The sequence below is a fragment of the Melospiza melodia genome, unplaced genomic scaffold (assembly GCF_035770615.1).
Source record: "Melospiza melodia melodia isolate bMelMel2 unplaced genomic scaffold, bMelMel2.pri scaffold_47, whole genome shotgun sequence".
In the NCBI taxonomy this organism is placed as follows: Eukaryota; Metazoa; Chordata; class Aves; order Passeriformes; family Passerellidae; genus Melospiza; species Melospiza melodia.
In genome coordinates, this window is record NW_026948793.1 from 1,909,649 (window position 1) to 1,925,355 (window position 15,707).

Here is a 15,707-nt window from a genome sequence, read left to right on the forward strand (position 1 = left end):
AATCACGTATAGTTTCTATAAGGTGTAGGAAATTAGTGCCTTTAACACAGCATTCAGTTGTAGGACCCTTCCAAGGGGATCCTGATAGAGCATTAGATTGCTGCATTGATAAGTTGCAAAAATTAAGTTTGAAAGTGGCAGGACCAGTGAAATTAGGAGCAGTAAGATTGAAGACAGATAAGAAAAAGAAGGCAAAAAAGGGAACGGTCTCATTTGAATAGGGGTATCAGTGATTGCTAATTAATTTTCTATGATTAGAACAATTTTACTGTTGTGGGACCCTCGGGAGGATATAGTTGTTGAGGAGGATAACGAACAAGAACTACGATTACGAAATAAGATACACCTTGTGTTAAAGAAAGACCTTGAGCTGTTAGCCTCATATAGTAAAAAGGCTGAAGAGGCTTTGCGATCACCACCATTGAATTGGTTGCTTTGGGTTGAAGATACACAATTTTATACTGGTCCTTGCTTACATTCGCTTCCTTGTTATGTTTGCAAAAAGGATAAAGATAAATGCTATGCATGGGTAGCTTTGCATTGTGCAGATTGTAATCAGGTTTATTGGTATTCACAGAAGTCATTTTGATATTTATGGTGTACATCTTGTTTTGGAAAGTGGATTCGAAATCATATCTGGGTTAGAGCTCTTGAACAAAGTACTGGCCTGCCAGGACGGACAGGATTACAGCTCTTTGAGAGTGCAGAACAAGTGGTTATAGCATATCTTAGGTGGAAGTTACAGGAAAACCTTAGAATATTTGAAATTACTAAAGCCTCACGCATCATAGCAGCTCGCTGCAAAGCTGATTTGCCTTCAAACTTACCTCGTGCTATACTTGTGAGCAAGGATGCTGATTTAGAATTAGATCAGTGTATTCAAAAATTGACTCAGCCTTACAATAGACAATTTAGCGAACCAGGGAAAAGACAGCGAAGAAAGAAAAAACAAAGTAAGCAGAAAGAAAAATGAGGTTTGTTTTTGTAATACTGCTCAATACTGTAGCAAGTGAAGCAGTAGGAGTAACACACTTTAGTCAACCAAGGGAAAATTTATGGGTAACGCTTGCTAATCAAACTAACCAATCATCACTTTGTCTTAGCCTTGGAGGAGTCACTAACCCATTTCGAACATGCCTGGTGGGACTTCCGGTGTGGTCTCCGGGAGAATTTTGCAGTTTGATAAACAATCAAACCTTATGTATGTCTAACATGTCAAACATCACATTGCCGGTGCAACAGGGGTATACTGCAGGTCAGAGTGATGGCTATCGTCAATGCTTACTAATCCAATCACTTAACACCTCTTTGCATTCTCCTCCTGAGGAATTGGATCTTTTTGGAAGTACAAATGCCAGCATATCTAACACTACAGCTGGTGGATGGTTTAGCTTCAAACTTTCGGGTGCTCAGAATTTAAACCAACCTAAAGAAACATGGGCCACCCTAGATTCATCCCTGAATGTGAGTGAATTCTCTCCATAGCATTACAGTCAATGTAACGGCACAAATATCACAGCACCAATGAAATTACCCACAAGAATATTTTTGATTTGTGGAGACAGGGCGTAGAATAGTATACCAGCTAAACCACAGGGTGGACCCTGTTTTTTGGGAAAATTGTCATTGTTTCATCCTAATGTGTCCTTGCTAATGCAGCTGAGTCAAAATTCAAACAGGAGAAAACGTAGCATACATGACTTAGACTGCAGCAAGATAGGAGATCCACGGTTTTGGGGCACATTCAAACAGGTGGTGGTTTCAACTATCTTACCAAGAGGATCTGCCAATAAAGCTATGAATTTAGCAAAACAATTAGGATGCTGGGCAAAGAATGAGCTGAACAAGACATCACAAATTCTAGACATGCTAACTGCAGATGTGCAAAGTGTTAACCATGCTGTTTTGCAAAATAGAGCTGCTGTAGATTTTTTGCTCTTAGCACAAGGGCATGGATGTGAAGAGTTCGAGGGAATGTGTTGCATGAATCTGTCTGATCATTCAGTGTCCATTCACACTAAGATAAAAGAGTTACAACAGGGACTTCACAAACTTAAGGAAGAAGACGGTTTAGGAATTGACGAATGGCTTAAAGGCCTGGGACTCGGACCGTGGCTGAGGAACCTTGTGGTCTATGCTACAGGACTGCTGGGTGTAATTTTACTGTTTTTGCTTGTTTTGCCTTGTATCTTTAACTGTATCCAAAACATGGTCAGCCGTACAATAGCAAAAACATGGCAAACTAATCTCCTTGCACAAGAAGAAAACGGGGGAAATGTGGAGAGCATTATTAATAATTGGTTAGCTGAGAAAGGCCACACTGACATAATGCCACTGGTTAAACTGAAGGAGAAAAGTCAGCAGTCAGCAAGCTAAAAGGAAGAGTCAGCAGCGACCTTGCTGCAACATGAGGATAGGGAGTTGAGATTAGTCCTGAATACATCCTAAGAATATGTAGAAAGTATCAAAAGTAGAACCATAGGAATGTAGAAGTAGGCGTAGGTGCTGATATGCAAGCTGACCAATCCTGAGCTCAACTTTTGAAATATGTATGAAGCTCATTATTAACTGTATTTAACCCGCCGTACTGATCAATAAAATTGAGCCTGTGATGATCAAAATGATGTCCTGGTTCCCTTCCGTCGACATGTTACATTTCCAGAAATGAAGAAAAGAAGCCCAAACACAAGAAAGTTGATAAGGCACTGGTTTTTAGGGAGGAACTTAACCCCCTGTGCAGTTTCTTCTCACTGGGAAACGTGCCTGAAACCTGGGCATGAGGGTGTAAAGGCCACAGAGTCTCTTCTGCTTCTTGTGCAGTGCTGCTGAAACACTCAGTGACCGTGTTTCTCTCCTAGCCCAAGCCACATTCTGCCCGTCACCAAGCCAGAGCCTGGTGATGTGGAGAGCCTGTCAGAACCCCCCATTTGTTTCCTGGCACTTTCTGGGATGGGCCTACCATTCATGCATTGACTTGAGTAGCCAATTGAGCAGAGGGTGACCGTAGGGATGGAACCTCTCCTTCTGATTTGACCATGAAAGGTTTTTCTTTTCCATGTAAGGAAAGCAGAAGTTTTCAGACTGCTGAGAGACAGAGCTGCAGGTGGCTCCTGTATGTCCAAGCAGGTGTTTTCATGCCAGTACATTTGTGCATGCATCTTAATGTGTCTGTGTTGAAGATGAGATTCCCAATGTTTGTTTCCTTACCTGAGGAATACCTGGTGCATTTCCTTTCTTTCCTTCCAATTCCCATTGTTTTCAAGAACAAAGCAAAAAGCTTGATTCATTTTGTTTTATGGCAGCTGTGCTTAAGGGACCAAGAAGCACTGCAGAAATACTTTTCGTATACTAACCCTTGGATAGAGTAGAGTTAGTATAGCAAAGTCCTTCTTCCAAAAAGCCTCTCAAGTTGGTATGAATCCTCAGGGAAGGAAATGTGATTGTGCTGATGTAGTTCCCACTAACTAGGTCAGTCAACGAAATCAGCTGCCAAGGCAAGATCTGTGGGATGTTGGAGAGGCTGTGGTGCATCGGGGTTTGGGGTTTTGGTTGGTAAAGAAAAGTCATCTCCGGGTCTCTGCCAGGGCAGAAACTGCCACTGCAGAGTGGAGCTTAATCAATGGGATCTGGGAAAGCAGTGACAGATAGGAAAGAAGCAGGTGGAGCCTGGTGTCTCCTTTTCCCCCAGCCCCAACTCCTGATAGCCACAGGAGGAAGACAAAAGCTGAAGCAGCCCAACCTATTTTCATCCTGCCTGCGTGACTTCCTGAGCTGCTGCCTGCAGAGAGACGAGGCGCGGCGCTGGTCTGCCAAGGAGCTCCTGCAGGTAAAATGTGAAGGGGCTGCAGGTGAAACAGGCTCTGAGGGATGGGCTCCTCCTCCACTCAAGCCCAAGGCATCAGATGAGCCCCCTTCCTCCTCACCTCCACTCTTGCTGCTCTTCAAATGAAAATGGTGAGGAATCCTAGACTGGGCTGGGCTGGCAGGGTCCTGTAAAGGTCCTCTGGTGCAAGTGTCCTGCAATGAGCAGGGACATCTTTAAATAGAGATCAGGTTGCTCAGAGCCCTTTGCCACCGGAGCTGGAATGGTTGCAGGGATGGGGCTCCTACAAGCTCTTGGGGCAAGCTGTGCCAGGGTCACACCATGCTCCGAGTAAACAAGTTCTGATTAGATCCTATTTGTGTTTAAAAATATTCACCCCCATCCTATTGTGTCTGGCCCTGCTAAAAAAGGTGTCGCCCACTTTCTTCAAAGCCACTCTGAAGTCTTGGAAAGTGGCAATAAAGTCTCCCTGGGGCCCGTTCTTCACAAAACTGAATAACTCCAGCTCCCTCTGCATTTCCTGAGTCAGAGAGGTCCTCTGGCTCTTTCTGTCACCTTCTTTTGTAATTTTGTGGGGTGTTCAGTTTTATCTAATGGCAAAAGAATTGAAGTAGAGCAATGCAGGATTCAGAGACATGAAATGGTGGTGAAGGAACCCAAGGAAGCCAGTCCCAGCCTAGGGGTCAGAGATTTGGCTGTGGGCAGGAGGGGCTGTGGGGGGCTCACTGTGAGCCTCTGAGGGGCCCTGGTTGGTGCCCCCCAGCCCACCCTCAGAGGTTTCTGCCATGCAAACAGGGACAGCTGGGAGGGACTTGGCCCAGCCCCATCTGCTGCCTGGCACGCTCAAGCAGACGGGAACTGTGCCAGGGTTACTGCCAGGTTGTGTGGCAGAGAGGGAACTGCAGGGCCCAGTGCCACTGGGCTGGCCCTGCTAGGAAGGAAGGTGCCATCCAGCACACGAGGGGCAGGGCATGGAATGGTAGACACTGCTCTGTCTCCCTGTGGAAATCAGCACAGTGCCTGTCTTTCAAAGAGAGGGACCAGTGTGAGGCTTTGGAGTTTCCTGAAAAGTTGAAACTCCAAGGACAAAGAAAGCACAATTTCTAGAGCACTGGCAAGGCAAAAATCTCAGCAAGATGAAGACAACTGGATAAATGGATGAGTGGGATTCTGGACCAGGTTTGCCTGTGATGGCAAATTCCTGCACATAAAGTTGGAGGTGTAGATGGTCCCATTGGTCCTCCTCCTGTATCCTTCTAGGAGCCAGAGGAATCCTGTGAAGCACTGATCTTGGAAAGTCATGGTCCATTGTTTTTTGTTGATTTGTTTTTTTTCCCTTTGGGCAGCATCCATTTGTAACATTTGCTGAGCCTGCGTCCAGCCTGGTGCCGCTGATTGTTTCAGTGAAGAAGAGGAGGGAGACAAGAACGTGACAATACCATCAGGACCATTTATTCCTCAACCAGTTTAGAGTAGGATTGTAGGTTAGGATTAGGATTAGGATTCGGATTAGGATTAGGATTAGGATTAGGATTAGGATTAGGATTAGGATTAGGATTAGGATTTGGGATAGGTTTAGGGTTAGGGTTAGAGTAGGATTGTCTAATAGGACTGCAGAGTAGGATTGGAAATGAATAAAGTTTCTGAAACCACACCTCACCTTGAAGATTCCCTTCCTTCTCACTCTGCGAATAAGCTCAAAAATTCCTTCTGAATTGTCTGTTGTTTCTTAAAGGTGGAAAGTGACACAGTGTCTTTGGCATGGTGTGAAAGTGGGGAAGGATGTTCTTCATTCATCCTCTCCAGACCACACTGCCTTTGGAATATGGACCACTGGTCTGTTTTTGGCCAGCTTTGGTACTTCTATTTGAGGCAGAAAGGGCAATGGCATTTGAAAGCAAAACCAAAAGAAGAATGAGGCATCCCAAACACCCTGTGCAGATGCAGGCCTTCAGCTGTGACTGGAGAGCATTTGGGCTCCTGCCACTTGGATTTGGATCCCTAAATGCAATAATCTCTTTGGCTGGAGGAGAGCCTTGCTCAAGTGAGAAAGCAGAAAGATCAGAGAGGGTGCTCGGGAAGGTCTCCTGTGGTGCAGAGCTGTCAGCGCCTGTGAGGTGAGAGCGGGCCCGGCCTTGCCCGGGCTGGAGCCCCAGCAGAGCCCCGGCAGAGGCTGGAGCAGCCTGAGCCCCGGCAGAGGCAGGCTGGAAGGAGGCCCTTGGAGCTGCAAGAGGCAGCAGCCGGGCCCTGGGTGCCTCTTGCTGGGAGCGGGCGAATCCTCTGCTCTCAGAGCCCAGGTGGCAGCTGGCTGCTGCCGAGGGGAAGCGCAGCCGTGCTGGGCACAGCCCAGCCTGGAGGCATTGGCCGTCTGGAGTGTGCCCAGGAGCAGAGAAAGGCCAAGGGCAGCCACGGGCCGCTGGGCTGGCTGAGGATTCCTCCTCTTCTGCCGGCTGCCCTGCAACTCCTGGCAAAGGCCAGCAGTGTGTGCAGCACTCTGGGCACCGGGGCAGGGAGCCGGGCTGCTCGGCAGGCTGGAGCACAGGGCAGCTCCTTCAGGCCCAGCACTTGTGCCAGGGAAGCGAGGCCAGCGTGAGGCAGGGACAGCTTGGCAGGGCCCATCTGCAGGAGCCAGCGCCTCACGCAGCTCTGGGAGGAATCACTTGCAATCCTGCAGTTCTGCACTGAGCCAGAGCAAAGGTGTGAGATGCAGAGTGTTTGGCAGAAATATTCAGGCCCACCAGGCCAGCCTGCTTTGTGCTCTGTGGTGCACAGCAAGCGCTGTGCAATGCAGCTCTGAGCTGCTGGGAGAGAGGCAGTCGGGGATGGGCCTGAGGTGAGTCAAGGGGTTAGCTGAAAGTGTAATGAGGACAATTGAAAAGTGCAGATGGGTCGAGGGCCCAGCTGGGAATAGAATTGGGATAGTAGAAGATTGCATATTTTAGTTAAGATTTTAAAATGAGGTAAGAAGCTAAGTTAGTAATACAGCTAGCAGAAATCATGTGCCTTAGTTAAAGAGTACCAAATATATTAGGAACATAAAGCTAGGCGTGACAGGGATAGAGGAAGCAATTGTGAAGAAGCAGAGACCATAGAAAGACCTTGCCTTAAGAATAATTGAACAGTTAGGAGAGGCTTGGACCATGAGCAGCAGGTCAAAAGGCCTTGCCAACTGGCCATGGGAGGAGAGTTCACCATGAGGAAGACTTCTTTCTTCCTCCCATACAACCACTCCCTCATTTCAAAATCCCACCAATCCAGTTAAGGGAATACAATTGCGCAGCTGTAATATATATTCAGCTGATAAAAATGTGAAGCAGGCAGGTAATAATTATGTATTATGGGTCCTTAGAAACCTAATGTAAAACCTTTTCTGTAGAAATAGAGAGCAGGAGTCTGCAACTCCTTGCACATGTCTTTGGAAACTAGTTCACATGTGACCAGGGCTGCAATAAATACCCTTCTTTTCTACTATAATTTGTTGAAGAGTTGTCTGTCCATGCTTCAAGGGTTATGCTGGAGTAGTGAACTGATTTGGATGGGAGAAAAAGAGTTTCAGCAGGCAATTTTTGGAAGAGATGGAAGGCTCTTGTGACTGAAGGGAAAGCCATTTGGAATGGAGAAATGATCCCAAAGTCCATCCAATTGTATCTTTGTGTCTGAATTTAAATCAGAATGATTATAGATAGCTTCATGCAATTTGTCTAAAAATTTATCAAAGTCTTCATTCTTCTTTGGTGAATTTGTGTAAAAGACATGGGGTGTAACTTATCTGGAAGTGCAAGGATAGCATTATATGCTAGTTGTTGGCTCATCTGTAAGACTTGATCAATGCTCCTAGCCTGGGCAGGGGCAGTAGCCCAGGGTCACTTGACAAGTAACTGTTGTGCTGTTAAACCATACAGAGGATCACCCTGCACTCTAGGTCTTGCTGCTTCTTGAGCACACTTTTCCTCCCAGCTTTTATGAAACATCACCTGCTGATGGGGTGGCATTCTAAGTCTTATTAGGGTATGCACATCAGCTGGAATTAATGTGATAGTTGTAAAAATATACTGCAGAAGTGACTGTGCACATTGGGATTTTCAAGCAAATTGTGAAATTGCAGCTCTCAATTTTTCTAAAATCTTCCAGTTGAAAGGTTCTCAAACTCTACTTGCAGCATTAGTTACTACAGGAAAAGCCTCTACATCATTGGAGAGAAAAGTCCCTTCTACAATAGCTTCTGTAATAACTCCCTTTCACTTTTGTTTATGAGCTGCTTCAATTTCAGGGTCACATTCCAACTCTAATTCCACATTCTTTACAGCATGACAAGGAGGATTTCGTTTAACCGGTAAGAACGCTGGCTCAGAGACAAACTGAGAGGGTGGTAACCACTTTCCTGGTTGTCTGTCTGAACCCACTGTCATTGACAAGTCCATTTTCTCAAAAGAATAGTCTCTTTTGGAGACAACTGAATCCTTTTGTTGAATTACCATTTTTTGCAAATTGTCCACTAAAGATTTTAAATCCTCTTCAATAGAAGCACTATTCATAATAACATCTCCTTCCTTATCCTTTTCCCTTACAGCATGTTTCGTTTCTGTGGTCAACAGCTGTTAAACTCTAAATACAACTGTCCTTTGGTCTGCAGGCTAACCCCCCCAAAGAGGCAGCAGCTTCCTTATTCCTGCTCTGAGCTGGAGGCGCAGTCGGTGTAATGCTCGATGCTGAGCTGAGGGGTTGTGGGCTGTGTGAGGGAATATCTAAGGTGGTAGAAAACAGTTGCTGAACTGAAGTTATGGAAATGTCTGAGGCTGTTCTGGCTCGGAGGCAAGGGCTCCGCAAGCCACAGCAGCAGCTTTCCTCTCTGCCTTTAAGGCTTGCAACACCTCTATGATAATTTTCCCCAAAATAGCATATTTAGACCCCTCTTTTGCCTCACTCCTGCCAGATGCAATGCTATCCCACAACATCCGCCCCACAGCTTTCCATGTCGAAATCTCAAAAGAAACTTGTGCTCCTGCTATGAGATTATGGTCCCAATCCCAGTGCAGTAGTCCCTTCAAATTGGAAGCATCATACTTTTGTTCTCTCTTAGAGAGGATATGTTGGAGGAGTTTCTGAACACCTTCCCTTTCATGTTCAGACCCCATCTCCTCCCCGGCCGCTCACCTTGATCAGAGTGAGATTCAAGTCATCTACGACCGGAGCTCCAGTAACCTTTCCCTCTCCCTGGGACAGTGAGGATACTTTCGACCAGCTTCTCCACTCCTCGAGCGTTGGCTCCGATCCTCTGCACATCAGCAAAATTGCCGACCTTGAGTCCCTTTAGTGCTGTGACATTGGGCCTGCCTGCATTCTCACTAGAAATGTGCGGTGTGGAGGTTCAGGGACATCACACCATAACCAATATGATCCAGTGAAGCCAAATTTATTATCCCTAAAAAGACTATATTTATAATAAATCTCTACTGTCCATGCGTCTCTAGCTAATACATGATTGGTTAATCCTAGCTGCTCACGCATCTAAATTAGAATGCTGTTTGGATCACCTAATTTTTCATGTGTCTTGCTGTGGTCATCTGGCCCAACCATGGCTCACTTTCTTCTTTCTTTCCCAAGCTCACTGACAAACCTTCTGAGTCTTAACAACTCTTCTTCTTGTATCTTCTTCAAGGATGTACCGGCCCCATTTCTGAATATGTCCATTATTCATTGTTTGTGGATGTGTCCATTGTCCATTAGTACAAGCCGGCTGGATTGTGCATCGGCTGAATATGGCCATTGTCTAGCAAGAACTCCTCAATCTGCAAAAAACTCTCAACAGTCCCCCATACTCAGTCTGATGCTGCACATGGAGCCACTGCCCACAAGTGCCCGGCTGCGTCCATCTGGCCAATGGCTCGTGCCCACTCTGCCAAGGCAGGGCTCTGAGGGTGCAGGTCAGGCTGTCAAGTAGGACCATGACACAGTGGGTGCACAGTGGGACTGTGGGAAGGGCCTGGGCACAGCAAGGGCTGCAAGTGCCCAAGGCCAGGGGCTTCTCCATGCAGCTTCCAGTGGGCTCAGCCGCTGAAGGGTTGCTGGGTGTGGCCCTTTGTCACACAGGGCCCTTGATGATGTAGGACATGGTAGTGCCCAGAGACCATTGTGACATCAGAGAGCTCCACCGTGACTGAGGGTGTATATAAGGGGCGCAGAGCCCTGGGGTGCCCAGTCCCGTGACAGCTGCTCTCTTGGAAGGAAGCAGCTCCCGGGATCTGTCCGTGCTACAGGAGCTCCAAGATGGAAGAGAGCAAGACAAAGCTCAACTCCTTCCAGTCACCCAGCCCCCTGCCCAGCTGGGGGCAAGACCAGGCCCTCAGCGGGCACTTGGTGGGGGCAGTGGGTGCCTCAGCGTGGCCACGGTCAGACACTGAGGAGGAGGAGGAAGAGAAGAAACCTGAGAGAGATAACAAGTGGGGAGATGTTGGGGCCCGAGAGCTTGGCCTGAGGGAAGAGGCCACAAGCTATGAATTCTCCCAGTCGGTGCCAGCAATGGCAGCCAAGGAAGCGTCCCCATGCAGAGCAATGAGTGCCCATGAGTTGCAGCAGTGGAAGGTGGCTGTGAGGGTGCTGTGGGGAGATCGGGCACAGCAACAGCCCCGCCAGTGGCAACAAAGGGCAACAGTCCAGGAGCTGCCCCCAATGGAAAAGGAGGTGACTGAGCCAAAGCTGAGCCAGTGAGGGGAAGGAAGTGTGAACAGCCAGGAGAACCAGGCACATTCTCCTGCCCCCAGGGAGGAGGTGCCATCAGCAGGGACACAGAGCCCAGTTGCTCCTCCAGACAGCCCCTGCTGCCCTCCAGCCCCTCACCCAGTCCACTGGGAGTCCAAACCCCCAGGGAGCAGCTGGAAGAGGCAGAGCAGAGCTCAGTGCTGGCAGAGAAGGAGAGTGAGGAGGGCACCTCAGCTGGCAATGATGAAGACTGGGAATCCCACAGCCAGACTGAGCTGTCCCAAGACTGCCAAGGTGAGGCAGAGCCAGAGCTGTCCCAAGGAGAGTTCAGCAGCTCCCAAGACCTCTCCAGCTGGGAAGACTGCAGTGAACCAGAGCTCAGAGAACTCCGAGATGATTCCACGGAGGAAGAAAGCAGCAGCACAGACCTGCCACAGGACTGCTGTGAAGGTAACAGCATCTTCAGCTTTGGGCCCACTCCCTTGCTGTAGGAGGAGGAGGACAGTGACTGGGATGAAGTCAGCATCCACGAACTGTCCAAAGGAGAAGGCAGGGCCCAAAGGCTGGCAGATCTTGTGGCAGATGGGCTACCACTACCCATCCCTCAGGAGGTCTGGGTTGAGGAGCAGGCAGCGGAGTCCCTGTGTGCCTCACTTCCCTCCCTGTGCAGCGAAGGCTCCGTGGGCCAGCAGGGGCCCAAGGCAGGGCCACAGAGCCAGGGACCTGCCCCGCAGAGCCCTGGCGGCGCCTCAGCTGGCCAGCTGGGAGCGCAGGCCCACAGGCAGCAGCGCTGCCCCGAGCAAACGGCCCGGCCGCCTCAGGCGGGCACTGTGGGCGCTGCTCTGCTGGGCCTGCCTGGCGCGGCAGCTGCAGGAGCAGTGCCCATGGCCCTGCCCAGCCTGGGCCAGCCGATGGCGGCTACTCCCTGCGCGGGGCCCCAGGGAGCCACACGGGCAGCCTCGGCCTGGACATGGCCCCACAGCCTCAGCTGCCCCGGCCCGCCTGGAGCATCTCCCCAGCACCCACAGTCACTGCTGGGGCTGGCCCTAAACAGCACGCGTGGGACACGATTGGTGACAGAGCGCTCAGCAGGGAATCCCAGAGTCATCGAGGTGGGAAGAGACCCTGATGCTCACCTAGTGCCACGGCACCCTGGCAGCACCATCATCACCGCAAAACCACGTCCCCAAGGGCCACCTGGAAGCAAGGGACCGTTGGGACACTGTGGGGCCCCATGGAACCCAGGGAACATGGAACAGGTCTGGCTGGCTTGGCCTCCCAGGGGCCACGTGATGACAGCTCTGGCTGATCTTGGGAAGTCAAGGGCTGCCTCTCATCAGCTCCTGGAGCACTGGGGCTCGTGCTTTCCTTGCTATGGAAAAGAACTATCTCACTTTTCAGATGCCCATTGCCAAAATTGGTACTCTCCCTAAAAAATTTCCTCTATGCAAGGGTATCTTGCAAAACAAAACCTGCCAGCCCTGGCTGGCCTTGGCCTCTGGTGGTCACTTCTCATCTGCCCCTGAAACAGAGGGTCTCTGTTCCTTCATTCCTCTGGAAAAGAACCAGCCTTCTTGTCCAGGGACCATGGCCAAAATTAGAATTTGGCCTCCCAAATTCCATATATCCAAGGATTGCTCCCAGACAAAAGTAGCCAGGACAGACAGGTCAGGCTGGCCCTGTCCTCTGGTGATTTTTTTAGACTATGAACTGAATGTCTTCATTTGGAAACACCTTGGAGAGGGCCCAGAGGTGTCCCAAGGAGGGGTTTGGAGGCCTTGGGCACATGAGCACTGTATAGGGACAATGGAGCTCTGTGCTCAGTGGGTTGGAGACAGAGGACAGTGGAGCAGAGCCATGAGAGTGTTTAAAGAGCAACTTCAGGGATGGTGGATCCTTTTGATATAATGGAAAACACCCAGAGAGACGAAGAATTAATGCTAAGGGCAGCTGGGAAGGCCCAGACTGGCACCAGGAAAAAGGAATTTCCCTGACAGGGCAGGGCTGTGGTGCAGCACGTCCCCAGCAGGAGCCTGGAGCAGCCCAAGGCTCTGTGTGGGCAGGCAGAGGCAGGCAGGAGGCAGAGCTGTCAGCAAAGGAAGGGCCCAGCCAGGTGGGGCAGCCGGGGGATGCCGACAGCCTGCAGGGACAGAGGCGCAGGGCAGGGACACCGTGGGACAGCCTGGGCTGCACAGGGCACAGGGATGGGCAGCAGCTGCAAGACAGCCCTGCCAGAGCCAACTTGGGCAGCACTTTGGCCATGGCTGCTGGCCCTGGGCCTGAGGCCACGAGGGGACAAGTGACCCTTGCAGGCCTGGGGCCTCATTGCCTCCTTGTCCCTGCTCAGCAGCCTGGCAGGGGCCGCCCCATGCTCCTGCCTTTGCCATTTCACATCCCCACATGCCAGTGCCCATCCCGGGAAGAGCCCTGAGCAAGGAGGGAGGGACAGGATCTGCCTGGCCAGGGGCTGGGGCTCAGGCCTGGGCCCTTTGCATTCCTGAAAAACATCCAGGTGTGCTCAGAACAGAGACACGTTTCCCTTGCTTGTCCCCAGCTGTCATCACTGCCTCCAGTGTTCTGCTCTCCCTGGAACCTGGGAACACTTTCTCAGTCCTGTCCCTCAAAGGGATCTCTTTAAAGTACAAGAAACTTCAGTGCTTCAGTCTCACTTTGAGCTCTTGAGAAGTTCTTTGAGCACACTCTGAGGGACTGTGTCTGATGCAAAGAGCACCAAAGCCCCAGAGGGTCATTAAAGTCCCTGTGCTGTGTCTGTGCTGCTGAGCTGGGCCGGGCTCCTGGCCCAGAGGCATCTCCTGGCAAGGGCAGCCCTGCAGAGAGACAGCTCTGGCCAGGAGCAGCTCCTGTGCACAGCCCAGCAGGGCTGGGGCACTGCCAGGGCCCCTCAGGGACACCAGCAGGGCACAGACAGAGCTCACAGGGGCTCAGCACTGGCAGGGGCTGTGGCATGTCCCAGAGGGGGCTGTCTCACAGCAGCACCTCTGGGACTATGTCATGGGGCAACAGAGCAGCTGGGATGTCAGCAAGGGGCTGTATGACAGCACTGAGGGAGGTGTGACATCACAGAGCTAACTGTGACATCATAGAAGGCGGCTCTGTGACATCACAGTGTGGGTTGTGACATGGAGTATGATATCACAGAGCAGCTGTGTGATGTTACAGAGAAGGCTGTGACATCACAGGGTGACTGACATCACAAAGCTGCTCTCTGACATCACACAGCAGCTGAATGCCATCATATGGAGACTGTGTGTGACATAACAGAGTGGTTGTGTGACATCACAGGTAGCAGTGTGACATCACAGGAGGCTGTGTGATATCACAGGGGCTGTGTGAGGTCACTGGGGAGGTCGCTCTGCCCCAGCCCCTCTCAGAGGTCCCCCCAGAGCAGTCCAACCCTGCTTGTGCACAGCGGGGTCCCCTGTCCCCACGGGTTCCCCCGGCCCCGGCCCTGCAGCCTCCCCCAGAGGATGTTCCACGAGATGGACCCCAGAGCCTGACACGGGGACGGGGGGCCGGGGCCCTGGGAGTGGCACAGGGGGACAGGGACCCCCCAGCAGCATCCCCGTGTCCCCCAGGGCCAGAGCCTGGGCCAGGGCTCCTTCACCCTGTTACCAACGAGGGGCTGAGAGTGCTGAAAATATCCCCAGCAAGGGATCATCAAAAAGCAGATTTAATATTAAGGGACAGCACCACAGAGTTCCTTGGCAAGAGTCACTCTGCTCCTGACTGGACACTTCAGGCACACCAAGGAAACAAAGCAACTACAAAACCAAACAAAATTCAGGCAACCAAACCAGAAATGAACCATGAAATGTCCATGTGTGTGTGCATGCATGTGTGTGTGGCTAAAGGACAGTGTGGGCAAGGAAAAAAGGAATGCAGCCAAAAAGCTAAACAGAGCCCAAACTTAACAGATCTTGACTGATACCTTAGACTTCAGCATTTAGCAAAAGAACAGCACTTGACAGTATTTAACCTTACTTATAACCTAGGACTTAATGATTTCACAGTTGAATAACACTTAACAATATTCAGCTTAGCTTATAACTTATACTAAACTTCATTACTTAGTAAAAGAACAACCCTTAGGAGCATTTAACATACCTTACAGCTTGTGACTCACCCTTACAGGCCTGAGTGGCTCAGCTATCAAAGGCACTCAAACCCCTCAGGGAGCAGCATTTCTGCCACATTTCCCCAGCACAGGCACTCCTGTGTGCACACAGACACAAAGAGTCAGTGCAAGGCACCTGTGAGCAATTCCCCTGAGGGCAGAGAATGCTCACTGGGGATCCTTTGGCATCTCTCCAGTGGGTCAAGGATTGAGCTTGGAGGAGTGGGGGAAGCAGCCCAGGCTCTGTGGTTGTTCAGGACCCCTGAGTGCAGCAAACGGGAGAGTTCCCAGCTGGGAGAGGCCCTACTCAGAGGGAGTGGCTGGCCCAGGAGAGCTCCAAGGGCTCCTTTTGGAGCGCTGTTTGTAGGGCCCCAAGAGAGGGGCTTCAGTCCCAGCAACGGTTCATCCTGGCCACACTTGACATCAACAGCTTTCTTTGGCAGTGTGAGAACAGGGATGTTGTGCCACTGAGGGAACACAAACACTTCCCAGGGCTGCTGCTAAGGAACCAGGAGCTGGTTGGGCAGCGGCAGTGCCTGGAGCAGACAGTGTTTGTGATGAGCTGCAGAGGAGCTGAGCCCAGGGGCTGTTGGCCAAGGCCCAGACCCAAGGAGCATTTCTCAGCTGGCAGGGTGGCCTGAGAAGGGGAAGGGGGAATGCAGCAGCACAGGGCAAATAGAACCAAGGGACCATTGTGACACTGTGGGGCCTGTGAGACCAAGGGACCACTGTGACACTGTGGGGCCTCATGGAATCATGGAGAGCACCGTGACATTGCTGGTCCTCATGGATCCAAGGGGATCGTGCTGACTCTGTGTGGCTCCATGGAATGTAGGGATCATTGTGATACAGCAAGACCCCATGGAGCCAAAGGTTCATTGAGACATTGCAAGTCCTTATGTAATCATGGAGAGGCCATTGTGACACTTCACAGCCTCATGGAACCCAGGGGCCATTGTGACACTGTGGGGCACCATGGAGCCAAGAAGATCATTGTTACACTGAGGGGACTCATGGAATCATGGAGATCATTGTGACACTATGAGGATC